The sequence below is a fragment of the Desmodus rotundus genome, chromosome 3 (assembly GCF_022682495.2).
Source record: "Desmodus rotundus isolate HL8 chromosome 3, HLdesRot8A.1, whole genome shotgun sequence".
NCBI classification, from domain to species: Eukaryota; Metazoa; Chordata; class Mammalia; order Chiroptera; family Phyllostomidae; genus Desmodus; species Desmodus rotundus.
The window spans coordinates 113,265,279-113,289,591 of NC_071389.1; the positions used below are offsets into that span (position 1 = coordinate 113,265,279).

General features: G+C 40.8%; 1 protein-coding gene across 12 annotated transcripts in view; it reads left to right on the forward strand.

Moving 5' to 3' along the window:
• CACNA1C (calcium voltage-gated channel subunit alpha1 C) overlaps positions 1-24,313 on the forward strand; it is a 628,485-nt gene that overhangs the window by 386,063 nt on the left and 218,109 nt on the right. The gene's annotated exons all lie outside the window — the stretch shown is intronic.

Here is a 24,313-nt window from a genome sequence, read left to right on the forward strand (position 1 = left end):
AAAGGGGGCCTCTCTGGCCTTGGAAGCCCTCTTTATGGATTCTGCCTGTCAGTATGAGAACTGGTTTTACTCAAGGGGTGGAGGGGGGTTCAGTAATCTCACACAAGCAGGAGGGAGTTAGAGAGATACTCTCTCTCAGGTCACCAGTCATGTGGACAGACCCCCTTCCGCAGTGCCTCCAGAAGCCTGCCCTGTTACGGGTGAGCCCTGGGCACTGAACACAGCAGCTTCAGGCACCTGCGTCAGCTCCAGGAAACCCCAGCCCAAGTTGCTTCTGGGGGCTAAGTCAGCTTTTGGACAGTTCAATTTGTGGTATCTGAGCATAATTCTGGACTTGTTTGCAGAGGCTATCTCGAGTCAGCTCCATCAGATCTGGCCCAAGAATTAAGTCAGAGGAGACCCCTGTGACCAGGCTGAAAGCAAACCAGTTTGGGAGTCGAGGGTCAGGAAAACAAAGAGGTCCTCTGAACACCCCACCTTTACCACCTACACCAGGGACAGAGCCCTTGTTGATGTTATACTGCTTGGTGATGTCTCTTAGAATCATAAAACCATAGAAATGTGAAGGACCTCACATTAAACTGTTTAGTCCTTTTTTTTCATGCACAAAAGAGTGAAAAGATGTTCTCAAAGTCAAAGTAACTTAACCACTACCAGGTCTCCTGACTTTCAAACCAATGCTTTCCTACCATATCACAAGACCTCTTGTAAAGAATTAACTCTTGATTGTCTTAGACTTTTGCACATACATCCTTTCTCTTCAATTACAAGTCCACTGAAGCCCAGAACTGTGCCTTATATTGTCTCTGATTTCTGCACAGCACCTAAATGGTCTCTGCACAAGGTAGGAGAATTTACTGGATGAATGAAGCAAGAGTTGGACTGTTTTCTTTGCAGTGAGGCCCCCTGGGCAAGGCTGATGGCCTGTCTTAAAATGGACATAGAGCTAAGTCACACAAACGCATTTAAAGCAGATTCTCTCTCTCTCTATTTGGCCTTAACCATTGGGACATCTAGGAATAGAAGCAGTGCATATGATCACCAAGACCCAATTGCCCTTTTGTGAAGTCTAAATTATTTGAGTTTTCTTGGTCAATCAGCCATAACTCAGTAGACCAAAATCAAGGAGTGAGAAGGCAGGGTGAGAATGGCTTTAAACATGACTTTAAGGAGCTTATCATGATGGTGTAGCCAATGTGCCAGTGATAGGAACCATGAACTGATTTTAAACTCTAGCTAACCAAGCTGCAACAGACATAATGAACCTTACCCTATTGTGTATATGCTTATTAGGGGCCCCCAATTTCAGGGCATTGTGCTGGGTATGGGGACGTATCACAAACAATAAATATGGTTCCTTCACTTGAGGAATAGAACAATCTAATGAAAGAGTGCGTCAGCCAGCTTTCAGTGCAAGAGCAAACAATCCCAAGCTCATAGTGACTTAAAACCAGAAATACACCTGGCTTGTGGTACATGAGGATGTTGGCCAGCTGCAGCTGTTCTGAGCTCAACTAGGTTCTGTGTGCCATCTCATTCTGCATTCCCAGTTTGAAGAAGCACCCAGCACACAGGCCATGCCATTCTTGTGGCAGAGGGCAGATAGATGCTCACAAAAGTGGCATAGAGCTAAACCACACGAGCATATTTTGTTTTGCTCAAATATGGCTTATATCAGAGCTGCTCATGTTCCAGTAGCCAAAGCAAGTCACATGGCTATCTTTGTCTCAAAGATAATGGGACAAAGAAATATACTGTATTTACAGAAAAGCATGGGTGAATAATTGTGAACAAATACTACGATCTATCACAGGGATTGAGGAGATTGTTATTAACAGAAATAGTTACAGTAATTACTCTAGTACAGAGATTCTTAATTAGAGATGCATATGGTTGAGACCACTCATGCTTCAGTGCATTAAAAGGGAGAGTTAGAATAGCTGCGGCTCCAATGTAGGAGAAACTTCCTAAAAAGGGTGTCTAGTCTCCACATGCATTTAAATAATGGTGAAACTGTATTGTTGTGGTCAGGAACAGGTAACACATTTTGGAATTCTCTCATCAGGAATGTGAAGACATGATAAAGCCCCTCAAATGTAAGGCCCCGATGTTACCTGCCATTCAGTTCAGGAAGATATTTTTGTCATGAAAAGTGGTAACACAGAGATGGTTTTGCAATGGTGAGCAGCCTCAAAGGTCACTCTGTGCTTCTGCAAAGGGCTAACAGCCGTGTCTGGTTTTCTGTGGGTCACCACTACAAAGGGAATAGCTCTTTTTGGAACTTCAAGAAAGGGCTAATCCAGCCTTTCACCCTTTTGCAGTAGAATAGTGTCTGTGTGACTTTTTCAAACACTGAATTAGACTAAGGTGAGTGTGTGCACTGTATTAGTTTGGTTGATATTATCTAGGAAAATGTCAGCAATGTCTTCTATACTAGAAACCTAGATAAATGGCTTTTTCTCCCATTTGTTGTGACTTAAGGTTGTATCCTTTTCTATTTCAGCAAAATTCTTCCCAAGAGTTGCCTTTGCCTGTTATCTCTCATTCTGTCTTCCCATTCTTTCTTGAATCCACTCCACTCAGGCTTTCTTCCTCACCACTGCACCAAAGCATCTCTCGTCGAGACCATGATTTCCATGTTACCGAAGCTAGTGGTCTCTTCTCATGCCATTTTGCTTGATCCGCCTGTAGCATTGGGTCGTCTCTTATCTTTGAACTGCTGTGATCACTCGGCTTTTGGAATACAGTTGTTTTTTTAGCTCTGCCCGTACTTCACTTGTTTCCCCTTCTCAGAATTATTTGCTGATTTCCTTCTCACCCTCTCATCCTCTTAACATTGGAGAGCTCCAGGGATCCATCCTCAGACCTCCTCTCTATCTGCACTCAGACCCTAGTTAGCATGTCTGATCTCATGGCATTCAGTGTTATCTATGCATCTTCTAATAACCACCAACTGTGTGTCACCAGCTCAGACCTCTCCTCTAAACTGCAGATTGGTAGGCCTACCTGCCTACCTGACTCCTTCGATCAGATATCTAATAAGCATCTTGCATTTAACAACATCCATAACAGACCTCCCAGTCTTCCCAAAGTCTTTCCCATCCTGATAATGAATGTCAGCCTCTAGCTACTCAGCCAAAAATCTTTGACTTTTTTCTGATCTTTTGTATCTAGTCTATCAGAAAATCCTATCCACCATACCTTCAAAATATATTAAGAATCGGATTGTTTCTTACCACATGCACATTTACTTAGGTGCCAGACACATGATTACAGCAGCCGCCTAACAGGAGTCTCTGCTTCTACCCTTGCCCTTTGTCACAGCCGAGTCTTGACAGAACAGCCAAAATGGTCCTCTTAACATATTGTACATGTCTCTGTTCTTCTTAGAACCCCCCAAGGCTTCCCTAACTCACTGAGTGAGACCCAAAGTCTACAAGGCCCTACGTAATCACCCTGACCTCATCTCCTTCCATCCTTCCCTCTCTCCCTCCTTGCTTGCCTCATTGACCTCCTTGCTGTGCATCCCACCCTCCAAGCTCACTGTATCGTGGGGCCTTTGCACCTGCTGCTACTTCTGTCTGGATGCCCTCACTTAGCTGTCCATGTGGCTGGCTTGCTCACCTCCTTCTATCTCTGTGAAATGTCCTCTTATCAGAGAGCCCTTCCCTCACCACCTATTTCAGCCTCCTCACATTTCTGCCCCTTTCCTGCTATATTTTTCCCATATCAATTTTCACCATCAGTAATACTATATATTTACTTGTTTGTTTATGACCACTTGCCTCATGAGACTATAACCTCCATGAGGACAATTTTTGCTTTGTTCACTGCTGTATCCTCTTTGTAGAATGGCTGGACACCATGGCTCAGCCCCCTGGTGGCTGAGCGGCATTGTTACACATAGCCATTACTGAGAACTAAGAGGCTTCCTAATATGATGCTAGTGCTGAAAGACTTTCCATTTATGTGCCTTTTTTAGCTTCCCTAAGGGGTTTTTCTTCTTCTGTCTTATTTAGTCTTCATGACAATTGTATGAGATGTATACAGACACATAGGAGATGTGTAGATATTGAAGTGGTTATTTCTTGTAACAAACAAGTTAATTGGGTGGTTTGTGGGATCTGCAACACTAAGCCCAAAAAGCTGCCAGTAGGTTTTAAATGTCTGTATGTGTATCAAATACCATTGGAATCTTAAGGTCACAGATTATGGAAGAGAAGAGATGATTGTGAGGGTACAAGTCCATGAGTCACTTATTTATTTGTTCAACAAAACCTATGAGTGCCTAATTTAGTAAGATTTTGTAGCCATCTCAGCAGATACAGAAATGAGTTGAATGCGAAGTGTGTTCTCAAAGAGCCTGAACTATAGACAATGAAATGTTATAGAATTGATGGTATGGAACAAAACTTGCAAAGTGCCCCCCCCCACCAAAAAACCCCCTCAAGTAAGATGGAATGAGTTCCATAATGAGCATGCTTTTGGGGCACTGCACTTCTGGGGGTGAGGATAGAGTCACGAAAGCCTTCTTGGAGGGGGTGGCAGCTGGGATGGATCCTGAAGGATGAGCAAGGAGGGACATTCCAGGAAATCATGACTGTGGCCCTGGATTTGGGCACAGGTGGGCTGTACGGTTTAAGAGTTGATTTCACTGTGGACATAGAAATGAGTTGACTCTTTCAATGAAATTCTGTGTAATTGCCAGATATGTCCACTTTGCTTCATCAAGACTCTTCCACAATGAAGGAAATCAGTTCCCACTGATTGTGAAGCCCTGCTCTTCCATGCAGAGCTGCTGTGAAGCGTGCAGGTTGTACCAACAGACAAGTCACATGGAACAATAAACACTGCACAATGAACATGACCGATGGATACAGAGGGTTGTGGTTAAATATTTGCCATGTATGTGCAAGGAGTGCCTTTGTTTGTGGAGCAATAAGCAAGGGGTCATTTCCTCCTTTCCATATAATCCCATATGCCCTCCTGGAGAAGAACTCTTGGGAGTGGACTGAATACACGGAGCAGGCAGAGGGAGGTGAAAAAGTATCCTTTAGATTGGTGAGGTCTTTGACAAAGCGCATAGCAGCCCAGCCTTGGTCTGATAATGAAGGGGACTGAACAGTCAGTCACCTTTATACAAGTCCAGCGCCAGCCTTGGGAAACACTCTCCGCTCACCATGAACACTTACTAAGCACTTTCTGCGAGCCCAGCACTGAGCAAGGCACTGGAAACAGAGATTCATCGGATACTCTCCTCAGCTGTCAAAGTACTTGAGTGCTTTAAAGACTTTTCATGGGATATGTGTTTTCCTATGATATGATTTTTTTTAAGGTTAGCTCTTTCTCAGTTAAAAGTGTTATCTCTGGAAGCGCACAGAATAGAAAACAGCTTGTGATTATACAAGGGTTTGCTTCCTAATTGAAAAGTGAAGAGCATTGAGGACAGCGTGTAGAGAGGGGTCAAACTCGTTCTTCCTGAGGTTAGAACTGTTTTCTGAAAACAAATCAGCACCAATCAGTTGACAAGTATCTGGTGAGTGGATACCACGTAGAAGGCACCAGTGGATACTTCAGACAGTGGTTTTGAACTGTTCAGTCAGACTTTCCCTGTGACCTTGGAAAAGTTATTAAGCCTCTCTGTGCCTTAGTTTTCTCATCTAAAATGGGAGTAAGAGAACTTAATTGATATATTGTTAGAAAAACCAAATTAATTAATGCGTGCAAAGCACTTAAACAGTGCCTTGCATATGGTAAGTGCTAGTTAAATGGTAGCTGTTACATTACATTACATTATATTACACATGTAAAATAGAAATTATATGACAAGAGCACTGTCAAGACCAAAGATAAAGAATATTCAAGAGTTAAATATCAATGTGAGACTAGAAAACACCAGAGAAGCATGTGCATGGCTACTTGATTGCATAGATAACAAAATGGGTTCAAGGGGCAAGTTCCCAGGGACTGTGGCAGTCCAGAGAATTTATGAAGGAGTCAGTATTTGAAATGAGCTTTGAGGCTTATGTAGAAGAGGGAGGGATGGAGATGGAAGGACATTTGGGGAGAACACCTCATTTTTTTGTGTCACCAGTACAGGCCAGCCCAGGCCAGCAGGAGGTCTCTGCGTGGACCAGGCCACTATGGAGGAGGAAGTAGTGAGGATCCAAAAGTAGTGAGAACCAGGTGAGAAAAGTCATCAGGGAACTGTGGGTCCAGGAATCCAAGCCAATAGGCAGTTTTCTAAATAGCCACTGCTGTTTCCTCTCTATTGGAAACATTTAAAAGACCGCACTGCAGAGAAGCAGCTAAATGTCTCAGAAATCCCCTAAAGAGTGTCCGAATGGATGGTGGATTTTGAATACCAGGGAGGTTCATTAACCCAGCTGGATACAGGTTGCTGGTGGCCACACTGGGTTCGAAACCAGATCGAAGCAGCCACACTCTCCTGCCCTGCACAACCTTCCTTCCGTAGGCCAGGCCTGGGCTTCCTGCGCTCCGAGCAGTCTGCTAGAGATCTTACGCTGCAGGATACCTAACACTCTCTTTTTATTTTTAATGATGGGATGGATCCTTGACTTCAGGCTTTCTGCTGAAAAGGGAGAAGCTCACCCAAGTACCCAGGTGAACCACTCTCATCCTGTGGTGTAGGTTTTCCTCCAGAATGGGTTCTCCCCTCCTGGGGCTTAGTAACTGTGAAATTGGCCACACTGATTAGTTAACATTGCCAGTTAATCAGGCTCACTGGGGGCACATTAGAGCTGCTGAAAACAACTTTTCTGAGTGTTTTCACACTTTGATATTTCAAAAATAGTCACGCCATTCTGCCTGAAATTTGCTCTTGGATAAGTCGGGCCACCATGGATTTGCAGTCACCATCATTGCTCCCAAGACAGTGTTCTGTGGCCCAGCGGGAGGCCGCACTGCTGGCGGGGGAGAGGGCTTGGCCTCCAGAAGTTGTCCCCGCGAACAGCTTGTTACTCTCACTTGTATATAAGGACACCTTTGCATTCCAGATTCGATGAGGGAAAGTCTGTCTAGAGCTGATACTCAGAAATCAAGTAACCAGCCCCCTGGAAGTTATACATTTTGGAAAGAGTCCCAGAGAAGATCCCTAAGTCACATTGGAGACTCAGATCCACTTCCCTTCCCAGCTTTTTCCACTGCCTGTGTCATCATCATCTCGGACCTCCCTTTACTCTTGGCTAATGTGACTTAATGTCCCATCATGCAGGTAGTGCGGGGGCCCATAAGTGAAGTGAGCAGAAGACTCAGACTCCAGCCCTACCTTTTCTCCTAACCACCTTGGTGACCTTGGATAGGTCAGTTCTCTCTCTGGACCTCTCTTTCACATCTGTGACTTGAAGGGCCTGGATTGGCTGGCCTCTGTGTCATCTTCCTCCTCCCCTCTCCTCTCCACACTAGCTGATAGCCCTTGCCTCCGGCAGACCTTCTTGCCTGTCTACCCTCTGCTCCTTTTCTCCTTTCATGTCCTTGGAGTTGGTCCTATTTTCCCCCTCACCTTCTGTTTTGCTTCCTGGGCCTTTTCATCTTTTTTGTTCTAAAGAGGTCTTAAACGTCAGAGGACCTTACACCTAAATGAGGGAACACATAAGACTACTTACAAGGACAGGGCCATGGGCAGAGGGCCACCCATACATCCACCTCTTACTCTACTTCTCATAGGGCCACAGACTGCCCATCCCACTGCCCACCCCCTTCAGAAATCCTTTTGCAACACCTCCTAGGCCCACTTTGCTACCATTCCTTTCACTGTAACAGGAAGTATAAAACCTTGTTCCCTGCGTTCATCTCACGGTGCTATTCCTGAGTTAGAATGTCTGAGTGGGAGGAGACTAGTTATCTAGTACAACCAAGTTTCTATTCTTCAGCTAGGAGCACTGAAGCTGGTCAAGTCAAATGGCTTTCTCAAGGTCACACAGAGCTACCTGGTGGCAGGCAGACAGAACTCTTGATTCGTACACCATCTGTGGAAGACTGATAGCAGTCCTGAAGGGACCCTCTGGTTTTGTAGTCTTTGGAGGTTTCGGACCTCCCTCATACATACACAGCAGTTCATAGCCCCTCCAAGAGGGAAGCAAGCCCCAGGGAACTTCACTGTTCCCTCCCACCTTCCTGCCCCAGGCAGCCTTGGGTTTGTATTTGCTAAGGTGGAGCAGAGCCCTCTGGAGGCCAGCTAGGAACAGCATGACCTGTTAACATTCCAAACAGGTTGGCTTGCTGGCTTTGGTCTGAAGAGTCTGGCTTGCCTGTCAGACACAGAGCAGAATTTAGAATAGCAACCCACATTCCCTGCTCTAATCTCTCAACACCTTTCGTATTCACTGCATCTAGGAATTGATGCTCGCCCTCTCCCATGTCACCCAGCGTGATTCCTGATCTTCCACCACAGCCCCGCTCTCTGATTTGACAGCTCTTGTCCCTTTCCCTTCCAGATGCCTCCAAAGGGAACTCTGGACTGGAGTTCAGACGTGCAGTTACAGTCCCAGCTCTGCTGACACCCTTTCTATTCCCTGCTCCACATTTTGCCTCAGTTAATCTACAAAGTGATATTAATAATGGGTATTGCATACATAGAGAGAAGATTTTACCTGCAAAGTCTCACGAGCTTCTAGCGACAATGCCTCTTTTCAATCCACCTCTTGAAGAGAGACTTTATGGATTGCAATGAGCCACAGCATGCGGTAGACAGAAAAGAAAGATGGATGACCCAGATGCAGCAAAGCTAGCTCACTTAAACAATGAGCATGTTTCAAAAGTTTCGGTCCTGCTGTCTGGAGTTTTACTGAGAAGTTATTGAATATCAATAACAGAATGTGACTAAACTGGGAAAGTCTCTATTATGTGGTGTTCTACATACAACAGCTTACAAAATAATAATGACAAAGAATGCATTCAATCACATAATAACTTCGCAAATTTACTAAAGTGCACAGACATTTCCCCCAGTGATGAAAAGGTCCTGTTTTGATTTGAGAATGGAATGTAGGTGGTGATGAATGTTAGGGTTATCACCAACTAAAAGCACTATACAGCACCAGTGCCAGGCTTTCAGACTCCAAGAGCTTTATTCATTGATTAATCGGCCCTATGGTGCAGGAAGACAGGGACATTGTCCCTAATTTATAGACAGGCAAACACAATCTCAAGTGCTTCGCCTAGAGTAATGAAGATGGGGTAATGGAGTAATTGGAGAAGGGCTCAGACTCTTTTCCAGGTCAGGGATACACCCTTCAGCACTCTGCCCCCTGCTGTTAGGAGGAGCACACAGCTCTCAGTTGGGTGCCCATCTGGCTTTAGAGAGTAAGGACAGTTAATGGTTCTGGTGTTGGTTCCTTTATGTTTGGAGTGTCCACGAACCCCTTTGCCACAGGGACTGAAGAGAAATGGTACTACTGTCACCTGAGGGATTTGTTTTGTCAGGGGACAAGCTCTGGGCCTGCAGGTAAGGAGACCAGGGCCCTAAGTCTGGGCAGGAGTGTAACCTTACCTTTTGATCTCTGACCTTCAGTTTCCTCATCTGAGGAAATTATTCTGAGCATATCATTCTGTGCTTCAACAACAGAGAACAGCAGTGATCTCAGAATTTTTAAATCAGTGATTCCAGTTGTAGTTATGGATAAGGTGTGACCTTTTCCAAATGCCTTCATGCTTGCAGTTCCCCAGTAGAGTAGCAATCAGTCCAGAGGTGAGAGAATATGTCATACAGTAAGTGAGTAGTATTTACTGAGCACTGACCATGTACCCAGGACTGTGGCAGGTGGTAGTACTCACAAAGGAAGATAGAGCTTCTTCAATTCAGGAAGCTCCATGATGGATTCTCCTTTGCGCCTGGCACTTCCCCGGAGGCTCCCAGTCACAAAATAACGGCCAGCAGCAAGGTCACTGTAAATTTAAAATAATGGTAATATTAAAGGCCAGTTAGGCTTCCAAGTGACCCATGCTTTGTAAATGCTGCAGAGAAAAACGAGGGGAGAGGAAATGAAGATACAGTGAGGTCGGCGTCCCATGAGGTCATCAATATGCAGCGCAGGGACCCCCTGAACCTGTTATTCTTGGTCTGTTCCCTCTCACTGATTCACGACTACAATGGTTGAGGACACAGATAGTGGAGTCCAATTATTAGCTGTGTGCCTCAGTTTTCTGACCTATAAATCAGGGTTAAAATTGCACTTACCTCATGGAGTTGTTGTGAGGATTAAATAACTAAGTGCTTATAAAGCATTTAGAATTGTGCTCAACACATAAGAAGCATTCAGCAAATATTAGATAGTGACATTAATTTGGGTACAGCTTCCTTTCTACTTATCTGAGGCTGCAAGTTGGATTGATTTGAGGAAGGGGAATTGTTACACTTGATTTTTAAAACAATCTTATCGAAGTACTATTCATATTCAGTAAAGTTTACGCATTTTAAGTGTACAGTCAAATTTGTAATAACCTCACAACAGCATCATCCTGTTTACCTCACCCCGCAGTGTTAATATTTTTTGCCTTAAACAGCAAGTTGTCTTTAAAGTAAGTTATGAGAAAAAAATAAAGCATAGTCTTTTGGTTACCCAGCCATTTACCATTTCTGGTGCTCTCCATTCCTTCTGTGGAGCCACGTTGCCTTCTGCCGTTGTTGCCCCTAGCATTTCCGCATTGCAGGTCCGTGCTGGTGAATCACCCCAGCTTTCGCTGTCTGAAAATGTCTTCATTGCAACTTCTTTTTAAAGAATATTTTTTATTTTTTAAGTTTATTGGGGCGACATTTGTTAGTAATATTATTTAAGTGTATAGTTCTATAATATATCATCTTCATGGTGTGCTCAGCACCCATAGTCTAATAATCTGCTCCCATCACCATATATTTGATCCCCATTACCTTCTTCATCCTCCCCCACTCCCCCCCTGGTAACCACCATACTGTTCTCTGTGTCTATGAGTTTGTTTGTTTGTTGCTTTGTTTTATATTCTACATGTAAGTGAAATCACATGGTTTATGTCCTTTTCCATCTTATTTTACCTAGCATGATACTAAGATCTGCTCATGTTGCAAATGGCAATATTTCACCTTTCTTAGTGAGTGAGTAGTATCCCATTATATATATGTGTATGTATATCTTTGTGTATATATGTGTATGATATATGTACCATGTCTTTTTCATCCAATCATCCATCAAGGACACTTAGGTTGTTTCCATGTCTTGGCTACCATGAGCATAGGGGTTCATGTATCCTTACAAATAAGTGCTTCCCAAATTGTGAGGCAGAGAACCAGAAGAGGGATTGCTGGGTCATATGGTAGCTCTCTATTCTTAATTTTTGGAGGAACCTCCCTTTTGTTTTCCATAGTGATTGTACCAACTTACATTCCCATCAGCAGTGTATGATGGTTCCTTTCTCTCCAACACGTGTTATCTCTTGTCTTACTGATACACTTTCTAATGGATGTGAGGTGGTATCTCATTATGGTTTTAATTTGAATTTCCCTAATAGCTAATGAAGTTGAACATCTTTTCATATATTTGGTGGCCATTTGTATGTCTTTTTGGAAAAAGTGTTCAAGTCCTCTGACCATTTTTATGTAGGATTGTTAGGTTTTTTGCTGTTTAGTTATGTGAGATTATTATATATTTTGGATATTTGACCCTTACTGGAAATGTTTTTTGCAAATATCTCCACCCATTTGGTTGATTGCCTTTTTCTATTGTTAATTTTTCTTTTTTCTTTTCTTCCTGTGCAGAAACTTTTTAGTTTGGTGTAGTCCCCTTCATTTATTTTAACTTTGACTTCCCTTGCCTTTGGGTCAGGGTAATAAAATCTTCTCTGAGACCAACTCCATAAGTTTCGTACCTATGATTTCTTCTATGTTTAGGTCTTTGATCCATTTTTAGTTAATTTTTGTGTATGATGTCAAATAGCAGTCTAGTTTCATTCCTTTGCATGTGGCTTTTCAGTTTTCCCCAACACTATTTCTTGAAGAGGATTTCTTTTCTTCAGCATATGTTTTGTCTCTTTTATCAAAAATTAGTAGTCCACATACATATGGGTTTATTTCTGGACTGTAAATTCTGTTACATTGGTCTATGTGTCTGTTTTTCTCCAAATACCATGCTGTTTTGATTATTGTAGCTTTGTAGTATAATCTGAAATCATGGAGTGTGATAGCTCTGGCTTCGTTCTTTTTTTCTTAGGATTACTTTGGCTATTTGAGGCGTTTTGTGGATCTGTGCAAATTCAAGGATTTTTTTGTTTTATTTCTGTGAAAAATGCCATTGTTATTTTGATGGGGTTTGTATTAAATCCGTTTATTGCTTTGGGTAATACGGCCATTTTAATTATGTTGATTCTTGCAATCCATGAACATGGAATATCTTTCCATGTCCTTTTTTGTCTTAAATTTCTTTCAACAACGTGTTGTAGTTACTAGTGTACAGGTTCTTCACTTCCTTTGTTAAGGTTTTTCCTTGGTATTTTATTATTTTTGCTGCAGTTGCAAATAGAATTGTTGTTGTTGTTTGTATTTCATTGTTAGTATATAGGAATGCAATGGATTTTTGTACATTGATTTTGTATCTTGCAACTTCACTGTATTTCTTTATTGTTTATATTGACAATAGTTTTTTTGAGGGAGTCTTTAGGGTTTTCTATACAAAGAATCATGTCATTTGCAAAAGGTAACAATTTTACTTTTTTTATTCCCAACTTGTATTACTTTTATTTCTTTCTCTTACCTGATTGCTCTGGCTAGGACTTCCAGTACTATGTTGAATAACAGTGGTGAGAGTGACCATCCTTGTCTTGTTGCTGATCTTAGAAAGCCTTCAGTTTTTCACCATTGAGTATATTAGCTGAGGGTCTGTCATATATGGCCTTTCTTATGTTGGGGTACTTTCCTTCCATACCCATTTATTGAGTATTTTAACTGTAAGTGGATGTTTACCTTGTTAAATGCTTTTTTGTATTTACTGATATGGTCATATGATGTTTTAAAATATATTTTATTGATTATGCTATTACTGTCCCATTTTCCACCCTTTATTCCCCTCTGCCCAGCACCCCCCTCCCACCCACATTCCCCCCTCCTTAGTTCATGTCCATGGTTGTACATGTAAGTTCTTTGGCTTCTACATTTCTTACACTATTCTTAACCTCCCCCTGTCGATTTTGTACCTACCATTTATGTTTCTTATTCCCTGTACCTTTTCCCCCATTCCCCCTCTCTGCTGATAACCCTCCATGTGATCTCCATTTCTGTGATTCTGTTCCTGTTCTAGTTGTTTGCTTAATTTGTTTTTGTTTTTATTTTAGGTTCGGTTGTTGATACTTATGAATTTGTTGTCACTTTACTGTTCCTATTTTTGATCTTTTTCTTAGATAAGTCCCTTTAACATTTCATATAATAAGGGCTTGGTGATGATGAACTTCTTTAACTTGACCTTATCTGGGAAGCACTTTATCTGCCCTTCCATTCTAAATGATAGCTTTGCTAGATAGAATCATGGATAGAGTCTTGGGTGTAGGTCCTTGCCTTTTATGACTTTGAATGCTTCTTTCCAGCCCCTTCTTGCCTGTAAGATTTTTTTTTGAGAAATCAGCTGACAGTCTTATGGAAAGTCCTTTGTAGGTAACTGTCTCCTTTTCTCTTGCTGCTTCTAAGATTCTCTCCTTCTGTTTCATCTTGGGTAATGTAGTTATGATGTGCCTTGGTGTGTTCCTCCTTGGGTTCAACTTCTTTGGGACTCTCTGAGCTTCGCGGACTTCCTGAAAGTCTATTTCCTTTGCCAGATTGGGGAAGTTCTCCTTCATTATTTTTTCAAATAACTTTTGCATTTCTTGCTCTTCCTCTTCTCCTTCTGACACCCCTATGATTTGGATGTTGGAGCTTTTCAAGTTGACCTGGAGGTTCCTAAGCCTCTTGTCATTTTTTTTTTTTTTGAATTCTTGTTTCTTCATTCTTTTCTGGTTGGATGTTTTTTTCTTCCTCTTCTTCCAAATCATTGACTTGAGTCCCGGTTCCCTTCCTGTCACTGTTGGTTCCCTGTACATTTTCCTTTATTTCACCTTTTCGTAGCCTTCACTTTCTCCTCAATTATGCAACCATACTCAACCATTTCTGTGAGCTTCCTGATTACCAGTGTTTTGAACTCTGCATCTGATAGGTTAGCTGTCTCTTCATCACTTAGTTTTACGTTTTCTGGAGCTTTGATCTGTTCTTTCATTTGGGTCGTGTTTTTTTGTCACAGTGTGCCTGTTACGTAGTGAGGGGTGTGGCCTTAGATATTTGTCGATATGGGGGGGACAACCCACGTCACTGTGTAGTGGGGCTGTATGTTGGGGAGGTGTCTGAGAGGGACCAATGCCTCTTGCCTGACTCTCCACTGCTTTCATTCACTTCCTCTGCTACCCATAAGCAAATGGGCCCTTCTGGTGCTGATTCCTGGGTGGGTGGGTTTGTATATGTTCTAGGACCCTGTGGGTCTCTCCAACAAACTCTCCTGTAGGGCTGGGAGTTTCTCCTGCTGCCACAACCCTCACAGGTTTTTTCAGTCAGAGGTTTTGAGGCTTTCTTTCCCCACACTGGAACCCTTGGTTGCGAGGTGTCTCACTCCCCGTTTTTTCCTCCCAGTTTATTCACACACAAATGTGAGACCACCCAGTCTGCTAGCTGTCATCTCCCCTGGTTCGCCAGCCACTGCCTTGCTGCGTGTCCTCTCTGCCCCAGCTGCCTGTCTCTGCCCCTCCTGCTGGTCTGGATGAATGTTTCTTTAACCCCTTGGTTGTCAGATTTCACTCAGTTTGATTTTCTGGCACTTCTGGTTGTTTTTTGCTTTTAAGTCTTTTACTGTCCTTCTTTTGGTTGTTTGAGGAGGCACAGTGTGTCTACCTATGCCTCCATCTTGGCTGGAAGTCCTGATCATATGATTTTTATCCTTTATTTTGTTAATGTAGTGTATCATATTGATCTATTTGATTACATTAGACAATCTTGTGCCCCTGGAATGAACCCCCATTTGATGGTGATGTTTATCTTTTGAAGGCATTGTTGTGTTCAATTTGCTAGCATTTTGTTTAGAATTTTTGTATCTATATTTATCAGACATATTGGTGTGTAATTTGTGTATGTGTGTGTGTTGTCCTTGCCAGGGTTTTGTATCAAGATAATGTTGGTCTCTAAAATAACTTAGGAATTATCACCTCTTCTTCAGTTTTGTGGAAGAGTTTGAGAAGGATAGGTATTTGAGCTTTGAATGTTTGGTAGAATTCACTAGTGAAGTCATCTGGTCCCCGACTTTTACTTTTGTAGAGGGTTTGATAACTGTTTCAATTTCCTTACTGTTCATCTGTCTATTTACATTTTCTAGTTCTTCATGATTTACTACAGGAAGGTTATATATTTCTAAGGACTTGTCCATTTCTTCTAAGTTATCAAATTTGGTGACATGTAGACTTTCATAATATACTGTATAGTTCTTTGTATTTCTGTGGTGTCTGTGGTAACTTCTCCTCTTTTGTTTCTGATTTTGTTTATTTAAATCTTTTCTCTTTTTTTCCTCAATGAATCTATCCAGAGGTTTCTCAGTCTTTTCAAAGAATAAGTTCTTTGTTGCATTGTTTATGTTGTCTCTTAGTTTCCTATTTCATTTAATTATGCTCTAATTTTTATTATTCCCTTTCTTCTACTTACTTTGGACTTCATTTGTTTTTCTTTTTCTTGTTCTTTAAGGTGAAATATTAGGTTGTTTATTTGAGATTTTTCTTGTTTATTCTTTCTTGAGGTAGGACTGTAATGCTATAAACTTTCCTCTTATTACTCACTTTGCTGCATCCCCCAAATTTTGATATATCAGATTATCATTCTTGTTTATCTCTACATATTTTTTATCTCTTCTTTTATTTCTTCTTTGACACAGTCATTGTTTAGTATCAAGTTGTTCAATCACCACATATTGGTGGGGTGGTTTTTTTTTGTTTTGTTTTAGCTTTCTTTTTTGCAGTTGCTTTCCAATTTGAAAGCATTGTGGTTGATGAATGCTCTTGGTGTGATTCCAACCTTCTTACATTTGTTGAGGCTAGTTTTGTGCCCCAACATATGGTCTACTCTTGAACGTTCTATGTGCACTAGATAAGAATGCATATCCTGGTGTTCTGAGATAAAAAGCTCTGTAAATGTTGATTATGTTTATTTGGTCTGATGTGTCATTTAAGGCTGGTATTTCTTCATTGATTTTCTGTTTGGGTGATATATGCATTGCTACCAGTGGGGTATTTATGTCCTGTATAATTGTATTTTTATTGTTTTCTCCCTTTAGGCTGTTAGTGGTTGCTTTATGCATTTTGGTGCTCCCAGGTTGGGTGCATATATATTAATAAGTGTTTTATCATTATAAAATATCCATCTTTGCCTCTCATTACCTTTTTTAATCTTGAAATTTTGTCTGATATATGAGGTCTGTCCACAGGTATCCAGCCAAATAATATGAAAAATAGAGACATTTATTGATTGTATACAAGATACAAGACACATTGTACATAGAACAATGATACCTCAGTCCCCTTTAAAATAGGCACCTTGGGACCTCACACAATTCTGCCAATCACCATCAGCTGCCTCATCATATTTTCTTGAATTTCATCAACGGTCTGAAATCTCTTCCCTTTCAAAGGTGATTTTAGTTTTGGGAAAACCCAGAAGTCACAGGGCGCCAAGTCTGGGCTGTAGAGGGGCTGAGTCACCTGGGTGATTTGATGTTTCACCAAAGACTCTACACGAGACATGATGCATGAGCAGGCGCCTTGTCTTGATGAAGCTGCCAATCACCACTTGCCCATAGCTGCAGCCTTCTGAATCATCCAAATAGTTTCTGCAGAGGAATGTTCAAGCTTAATGCAAAATTTGATGCAGATTTGTTGCTCTGCTCGCTCAGTCATTTTGAATATGATGGCCACACAGTATACATGCTCACTCAGTGGCATCTACTGCCTCCACTGATTACTACTGTGAAGTGGTTATTGTTCATGCATGCACATTCCAATCCACTTTCCTTGGCTGCCGTGTTACATTAATGTCACACAAACCATTCTCGTTATATTAATGTGGTTGTACTTTTTCCGGACAGACCTGGTAAGTATGGCTACACCCACTTTTCTCTGGGTGCCATTTGCTTGGAATATTATTTTCCACCCCTTCACTTTGAGTTTATGTTTGTCCTTACAGCTGAGATATGTCTCCTGAAAGCAGCATATAGTTGGGTTTTGTGTTTTTTGATCCATCACTACTCTGTGCCTTTTAATTAGTTTAATCATTTACATTTAGGGTAGTTAATTATATATTAGACTTTCCTATAGCCATTTTATCTTTTCTGTAGTTCTGTGTCTCTAATGTTTCTTTTCTCTTATGTTTCTCTTTGTTATTTTAATTTGGTGATATTCTATGATATTTTTGTTTCCTTTTTTTATGTTATGTGTCTCAGTTCTAGATTTTTTTGTGGTTACCATTAGGTTTATGCAGAAGAACGCTTCATATGTACAATAGTCCTTTTTCTTCTAATTGCATCTTATCTCCTTTCACCTGTGCAAGTTCAGTCCTTTCCCCTCCCCATTTATGTTTGTCAAAACTGCAGTCTTGAATTCTATCATTTCAATCACAGTCTTCCTAGCCTTTAACTTTCTTTCCTGCATATTTTTAATTTTCTTTCTAAATTCCCTTGGTTACGTCCTTGGCTATTAATGTGCTTGATGGATTATTTATCTGCCTGATCATTTGTGGGAATGAAACCTTTTTAAATATTTTTAAAGCATTTGAGATTTTACTGTTTAGCAGAGTGATACACAGAGTGTTTTGTTTTCCATTAGGTAAGTTTTTATTTTTATTTTTTACCTGCAGTACTGGGGCTTCTGGGATCTCTGTGGGGCAGTGTCACCTTGGCCATGGAAAATGCCCCATACTCCCTGAGGAGGTGGGTGTCCCCTTTATGACCCAGTGGTCTTGGTCTCAGGTTACCTTTCCCATGAATTGGAAGTGGCGGGCTCTGGTCTTCTGGCCTGTTTGTTCCCAGCACTGCCTTTCTGTAGTCAGAAGCCACTGGCAGAGCCACTTTGAGTTAATTTAGCTGCCTCTGCCAGGCTTCTCCAAGAAGGGTGGAAAAGGTTTGGTGGGTGGAGGGGTGAGGGAAGCACACTTGTGTGTTTGTGACTCTGTTCTCCCCAGTGGGTTTAGCCTCAATGAGCACAGACCATTTAGGCTGGAAAGGTTTTTTCCAGCCTTTTTTTTGATCTGCCAAGTGAGGATCTTACTGCCAGGAAGATCACAAGGAAATACATTGTGATAACTTTGTCATATGATGACAGGCTATGGCTGTCCAGTTTTCCCAACACCATTAGTTGAAGAGACTGTCCTTTTCCTTATGAATATTCTTGACTCATTTGTTGTAAATTAATTGACCATAATGCATGGGTTTATTTCTGGGATTTTTATTCTGTTTCATTCATCTATGTGTCTGTTTTTCTGTCAATACCACACTGTCTTGGTTGCTACAGCTTTATTCATATACTATGATATCAGGGAACATGGTGTGTAAAGTTTTGTTCTCTTAAGATTGCTTTCTCTATTTAAGGTCTCCATGATTCCATTCAAATTTTAGGATTCTTAGCTCTATATCTGTGGGGAAAAATGCTATTGGAATTTTGATAGGGATTGCATTGAATTTGTAGATTGCTTTAGGTAATATGAATATTTTAACAGTATTACTTCTTCCAATCCATGAGCATGGAATATCTTTCCATTTATTTGTGTCGTCTTCAATTTCTTTCAGCAGTGTGTTATAGTTTTCAGTGTACAGATCTTTTATCTCCTTTGTTAAAATTATTTCTAGCAATTTTATTCTTTTGATGTAATTGTAATAGGATAGTTTTCTTTTTTTTTTTTTTTTTTTTTTTTTTTTTTTTTTTTTTTTAAATTTATTTATTGTTATTTAATTACAGTTGTATGCCTTTTCCCCCATCCCTTCACCCCACCCCAGGTGAACCCACTTCCCTCCCCCCTCTCCACCCTCCCCCTTGGATTTGTTCATGTGTCCTTTATAGTAGTTCCTGTAATCCCCTCTACCTACTGTCCCCGCCCCCACCCCCCACCCCCGCCCTTGCTATTGTTACATTGTTCTTAACTTCAATGTCTCTGGTTATATTTTGTTTGCTTTTTCCTTCTATTGCTTATGTTCCAGTTAAAGGTGAGATCATATGGTATTTGTCCCTCACTTCCTGGCTTATTTCACTTAGCATAATGCTCTCCAGTTTCATCCATGCTGTTGCAAAGGGTATAAGCTCCTTCTTTCTCTCTGCTGCGTAGAATTCCATTGTGTAAATATACCATAGTTTTTGGATCCACTCGTTTGCTGATGGGCACTTCGGTTGCTTCCAGTATTTGGCTATTGTAAATTGTGCTGCTATGAACATTGGGGTGCACAGATTCTTTTGGATTGGTGTTTCAGTGTTCTTAGGGTATAATCCCAGCAGCGGAATTGCTGGGTCAAAGGGCAGCTCCATTTTTAGTTTTCTGAGGAAATTCCATATTGTTTTCCACAGTGGCCTCACCAGTCTGCATTCCCACCAACAGTGCACTAGGGTTCCCTTTTCTCCGCATCCTCTCCAACATTTGTTTGTGGATTTGTTTATGTTGGCCATTCTGACTGGTGTGAGATGATACCTCATTGTGGTTTTAATTTGCATCTCTCTGATGGCTAGTGATGCTGAGCATCTTTTCATATGTCTCTGGGCCTTCTGTATGTCTTCCTTGGAGAAGTGTCTGTTCAAGTCCTTTGCCCATTTTTTAATTGGGTTGTTTGTCTTCCTGGAGTGGAGTCGTGTGAGTTCTTTATATATTTTGGAGATCAGGCCCTTGTCTGAGGTATCATTGGCAAATATGCTTTCCCATATTGTTGGTTCTCTTTGTAATTTGGTGCTGTTTTCTTTAGCCATGCAGAAGCTTTTTATTTTGATGAGGTCCCATTTGTTTATTCTTTCCTTTATGTCCCTTGCTTTAGGGGATGTGTCTGTGAGGATGTTGCTGCGTGGAATGTCTGAGATTTTCCTGCCAATGTTTTCTTCAAGGACTTTTATGGTGTTACGGCTTATATTTAAGTCTTTTATCCATCTTGAGTTTATTTTCGTGTATGGCGTAAGTTGGTGATCGAGTTTCATTTTTTTGCACGTAGCTGTCCAGATCTCCCAACACCATCTGTTGAAGAGACTGTTTTTGCTCCATTTTATGCTCCTGCCTCCTTTGTCAAATATTAATTGATCGTATAGATTTGAGTTTATTTCTGGGCTCTCTATTCTGTTCCATTGGTCTATGAGCCTGTTTTTATGCCAGTACCAGGCTGTTTTGATTACCGTTGCCTTGTAATACAGTTTGATATCAGGTATTGTGATACCTCCTGCTTTGTCCTTCTTTCTCAAAATTGCTGCTGCTATTCGAGGTCGTTTATGGTTCCATATGAATTTCTGTAATGTTTGTTCTATATCTGTGAAATATGTCATGGGTACTCTAATAGGGATTGCATTGAATCTATAAATTGCTTTGGGTAGTATGGCCATTTTGATGATGTTAATTCTTCCAATCCATGAACATGGTACATGCTTCCATTTGTTTGTATCTTCCTTAATTTCTTTCTTCAGTGTTGTGTAGTTTTCTGAGTACAGGTCTTTTACCTCCTTGGTTAGGTTTATTCCTAGGTACTTTATTTTTCTTGTTGCTATATCGAATGGGATTTTTTTCCTGATTTGTGTTTCTGCAGTTTCGTTGTTGGTGTACAGGAATGCCTTTGATTTCTGGGTATTGACTCTGTATCCAGCTATTTTGCCAAATTCATTTATTAGGTCGAGTAGTTTTTGAGTGGAGTCTATAGGGTTTTCCATGTACACTATCATGTCGTCTGCAAACAGTGACAGTTTCATTTCCTCCTTTCCAATTTGGATGCCTTTTATTGCTTTTTCTTGTCTGATTGCTGTGGCTAGGACTTCCAATACTATGTTGAATAGGAGTGGTGAGAGAGGGCATCCTTGTCTTGTTCCTGATCTTAGTGGGAAAGCTCTAAGTTTTTGTCCATTGAATGTGATGCTGGCTGTAGGTCTCTCATATATGGCCTTAATTATGTTGAGGACTGCTCCCTTTATTCCCACTTGGCTGAGTGTTTTTATCAGAAATGGGTGCTGTATCTTATCGAATGCTTTTTCCGCATCTATTGATATGATCATGTGATTTTTGTCTTTGCTGTTGTTGATGTGATGTATTATGTTTATTGATTTGCGAATATTGTACCATCCTTGCATCCCTGGGATGAATCCCACTTGGTCATGGTGGATGATCTTTTTAATATATTGCTGGATGCGGTTTGCTAATATTTTGTTGAGAATTTTAGCGTCTATGTTCATCAGTGATATTGGCCTGAAGTTTTCTTTCTTCGTTGTGTCTTTATCTGGTTTTGGGATTAGGATGATGTTGGCTTCATAAAAAGAGTTTGGGAGTCTTCCATCAGTTTGGATTTTTTCGAATAGTCTGTGAAGGATAGGGGTTAGTTCTTCCTTAAATGCTTTGTAGAAATCTCCTGTGAAACCATCTGGTCCAGGGCTTTTGTGTGATGGGAGTTTCTTGATGACTGCTTCAATTTCCTTTGCTGATATTGGTCTGTTCAGGTTTTCTGCTTCTTCTTCAGTCAGTTTTGGAAGATTATATTTTTCTAGAAATGTGTCCATTTCATCTAGGTTTTCAAATTTCTTAGCATATAGGTCTTCATAGTAATTTCTTACGATCCTTTGTATTTCTGTGGTATCAGTTGTAATCTCTCCACTTTCATTTCTAATTCTGTTTATTTGGATCCTCTCTCTTTTCTTCTTGATAAGCCTACTTAAAGGCTTGTCGATTTTGTTTATCTTTTCAAAGAACCAGCTTCTGGATTCATTGATCCTTACAATTGTGCTTTTAGTCTCTATGTCATTTAGTTCTGCTCTGATCTTGGTTATTTCCTTCCTTCTGCTTGCTCTGGGCTGTCTTTGTTGTTGTTCCTCCAGTTCTTGTAGGCGTAGGGTTAGGTTGTTTGTGTGAACTGTTTCTAACTTCTTAAGGTAGGCCTGTATTGCTATGAACTTCCCTCTCAGGACTGCCTTAGCTGTGTCCCATAGGTTTTGGGTTGTTGTGAGTTCGTTTTCATTTGTTTCCAGGAAGTTTTTGATTTCTTCCCTAATCTCGTTCTTGACCCATTCATTGTTTAATAGCATGCTATTCAGTCTCCATGATTTTGAGTGTTTTGGGTTTTTACCCTTGGGGTTGGTTTCTAGTTTCAGACCCTTGTGGTCAGAGAAGATGCTTGATATGATTTCAATTTTCTTGAATTTGTTGAGGGTTGCTTTGTGTCCTATCATGTGGTCTATCTTTGAAAAAGATCCATGGACACTTGAAAAGAATGTGTATTTTGCTTCTTTGGGATGAAAAGCTCTGTATATATCAGTTAAGTCCATTTCCTCTAGGGTATTGTTAAGTGACACAATATCTTTGTTAATCTTTTGTTTGGAAGACCTGTCCATTTTTGATAGTGGGGTGTTAAAATCCCCTACTATAATTGTGTTGCTGTCAATATCTTTCTTGAAATCCTCCAAGATTTTCTTTATGTATTTGGGTGCTCCTATGTTGGGTGCATATATATTTATAATGTTTATGTCTTCTTGGTGGATTCTTCCTTTGAGTATTATGAAGTGACCTTCTGGGTCTCTCTTTATGGCCCTTCTTTGGAAGTCTATTTTGTCTGATATGAGTATTGCTACCCCTGCTTTTTTTTCCTGTCCGTTTGCTTGGAAAATTTGTTTCCAGCCCTTCACTTTCAGTCTGTGTGAGTCTTTTGTCCTGAGATGGGTTTCTTGTAGGCAGCATATGTGTGGGTCATGTTTTCTTATCCATTCAGCTGTTCTATGTCTTTTGATTGGAGCATTTAATCCATTTACATTTAAGGTTATTATCGATAGGTAGTTATTCATTGCCATTATTTCCTACCTGTGTTCCTCTGTCTTTCTCTTTTCCTTCCTTTCCTTAAAGCAGTCCCTTTAGCATCTCTTGCAGAGCTGGTTTGGTGGAGCTGTATTCTTTTAGACTTCTTTTGTCTGGGAAGCTCTTTATTTGGTCTTCTATCTTGATTGAGAGCCTTGCTGGGTAAAGTAGTCTTGGTTGGAGGCCTCTGGTTCTCATTACTTGGAATATTTTTTGCCATTCTCTTCTGGCTTGGAGCGTTTCCATTGAGAAGTCAGTTGCTAACCTTATTGGGGCTCCCTTGTATGTTACTTCCTTTTTCTCCCTTGCTGCCTTTAAGATCCTCTCTTTGTCTTGGAAATTTGCCATTTTAATTATGATGTGTCTTGCAGTGGGTCTCTTTGGGTTCCTCTTGTTTGGGACTCTCTGTGATTCCTGGATTTGGGTGACTTTTTCTCTCCTCAGATTAGGGAAATTTTCCATCATTACTTTTTCAAACAGGTTTTCTATCCCTTGCTCTTCTTCTTCTCCTTCTGGTATTCCTATTATACGGATATTGTTACGTTTCATGTTGTCCTGCATTTCCCTTATTGCCTCTTCATTCTTTCTGAGCCTCTTTTCCTTTTCTTGCTCCTTCTGGGTGTTTTTTTCTACTTTATCCTCCAGCTCGCTGATCCGATCCTCTGCTTCATCAAGTCTGCTTTTAATTCCTTCTACTGTGTTCTTCAATTCAGAAATTGTATTCTTCATTTCCTCTTGGCTCTTGTTGATATTTTCTATTTCCTTTTTCATGTTGATATAGTTTGCAGTGAGTTCATTGTAGTTTCCTTGTAGTTTCTGGTAGTTCTCTTTGAGCTCAGAGAGCTCAGTGAGCTTCCTGATGACCATTGCTTTGAACTCAGTATCTGATAGTTGACTTGCCTCTTTTTCGGTTAGTATTCTTTCTGAAACTTCCTCCTTTCCTTTCATTTGGGAATTGTTTCTTTGTCTTCCCATTGTTTGTGAGGCTCTTCTTGTTGGCCTCTGCTTCTTAAATTGCTTTGTTCTGAATCCCTGGGTTTATGATATGAACTTCTATGGTAGAATGCCAATGGGATTCGGTGGTGTTGTCTCCTTACTCTCCTGTGCTCACTGGTCTTGAGCTGACGTTTATGTGTTTAACACGGTCTAACTCTAGTCTTTTCAGCACTCCAGGTTTTGTTGTCGCACCTGTGGGAAAAATAGAAAGGGGGGGAGAAAGAAAAGGAAAAAACAAACAAACAAACAAAAAAAAAAAAAAAAACAAAGATG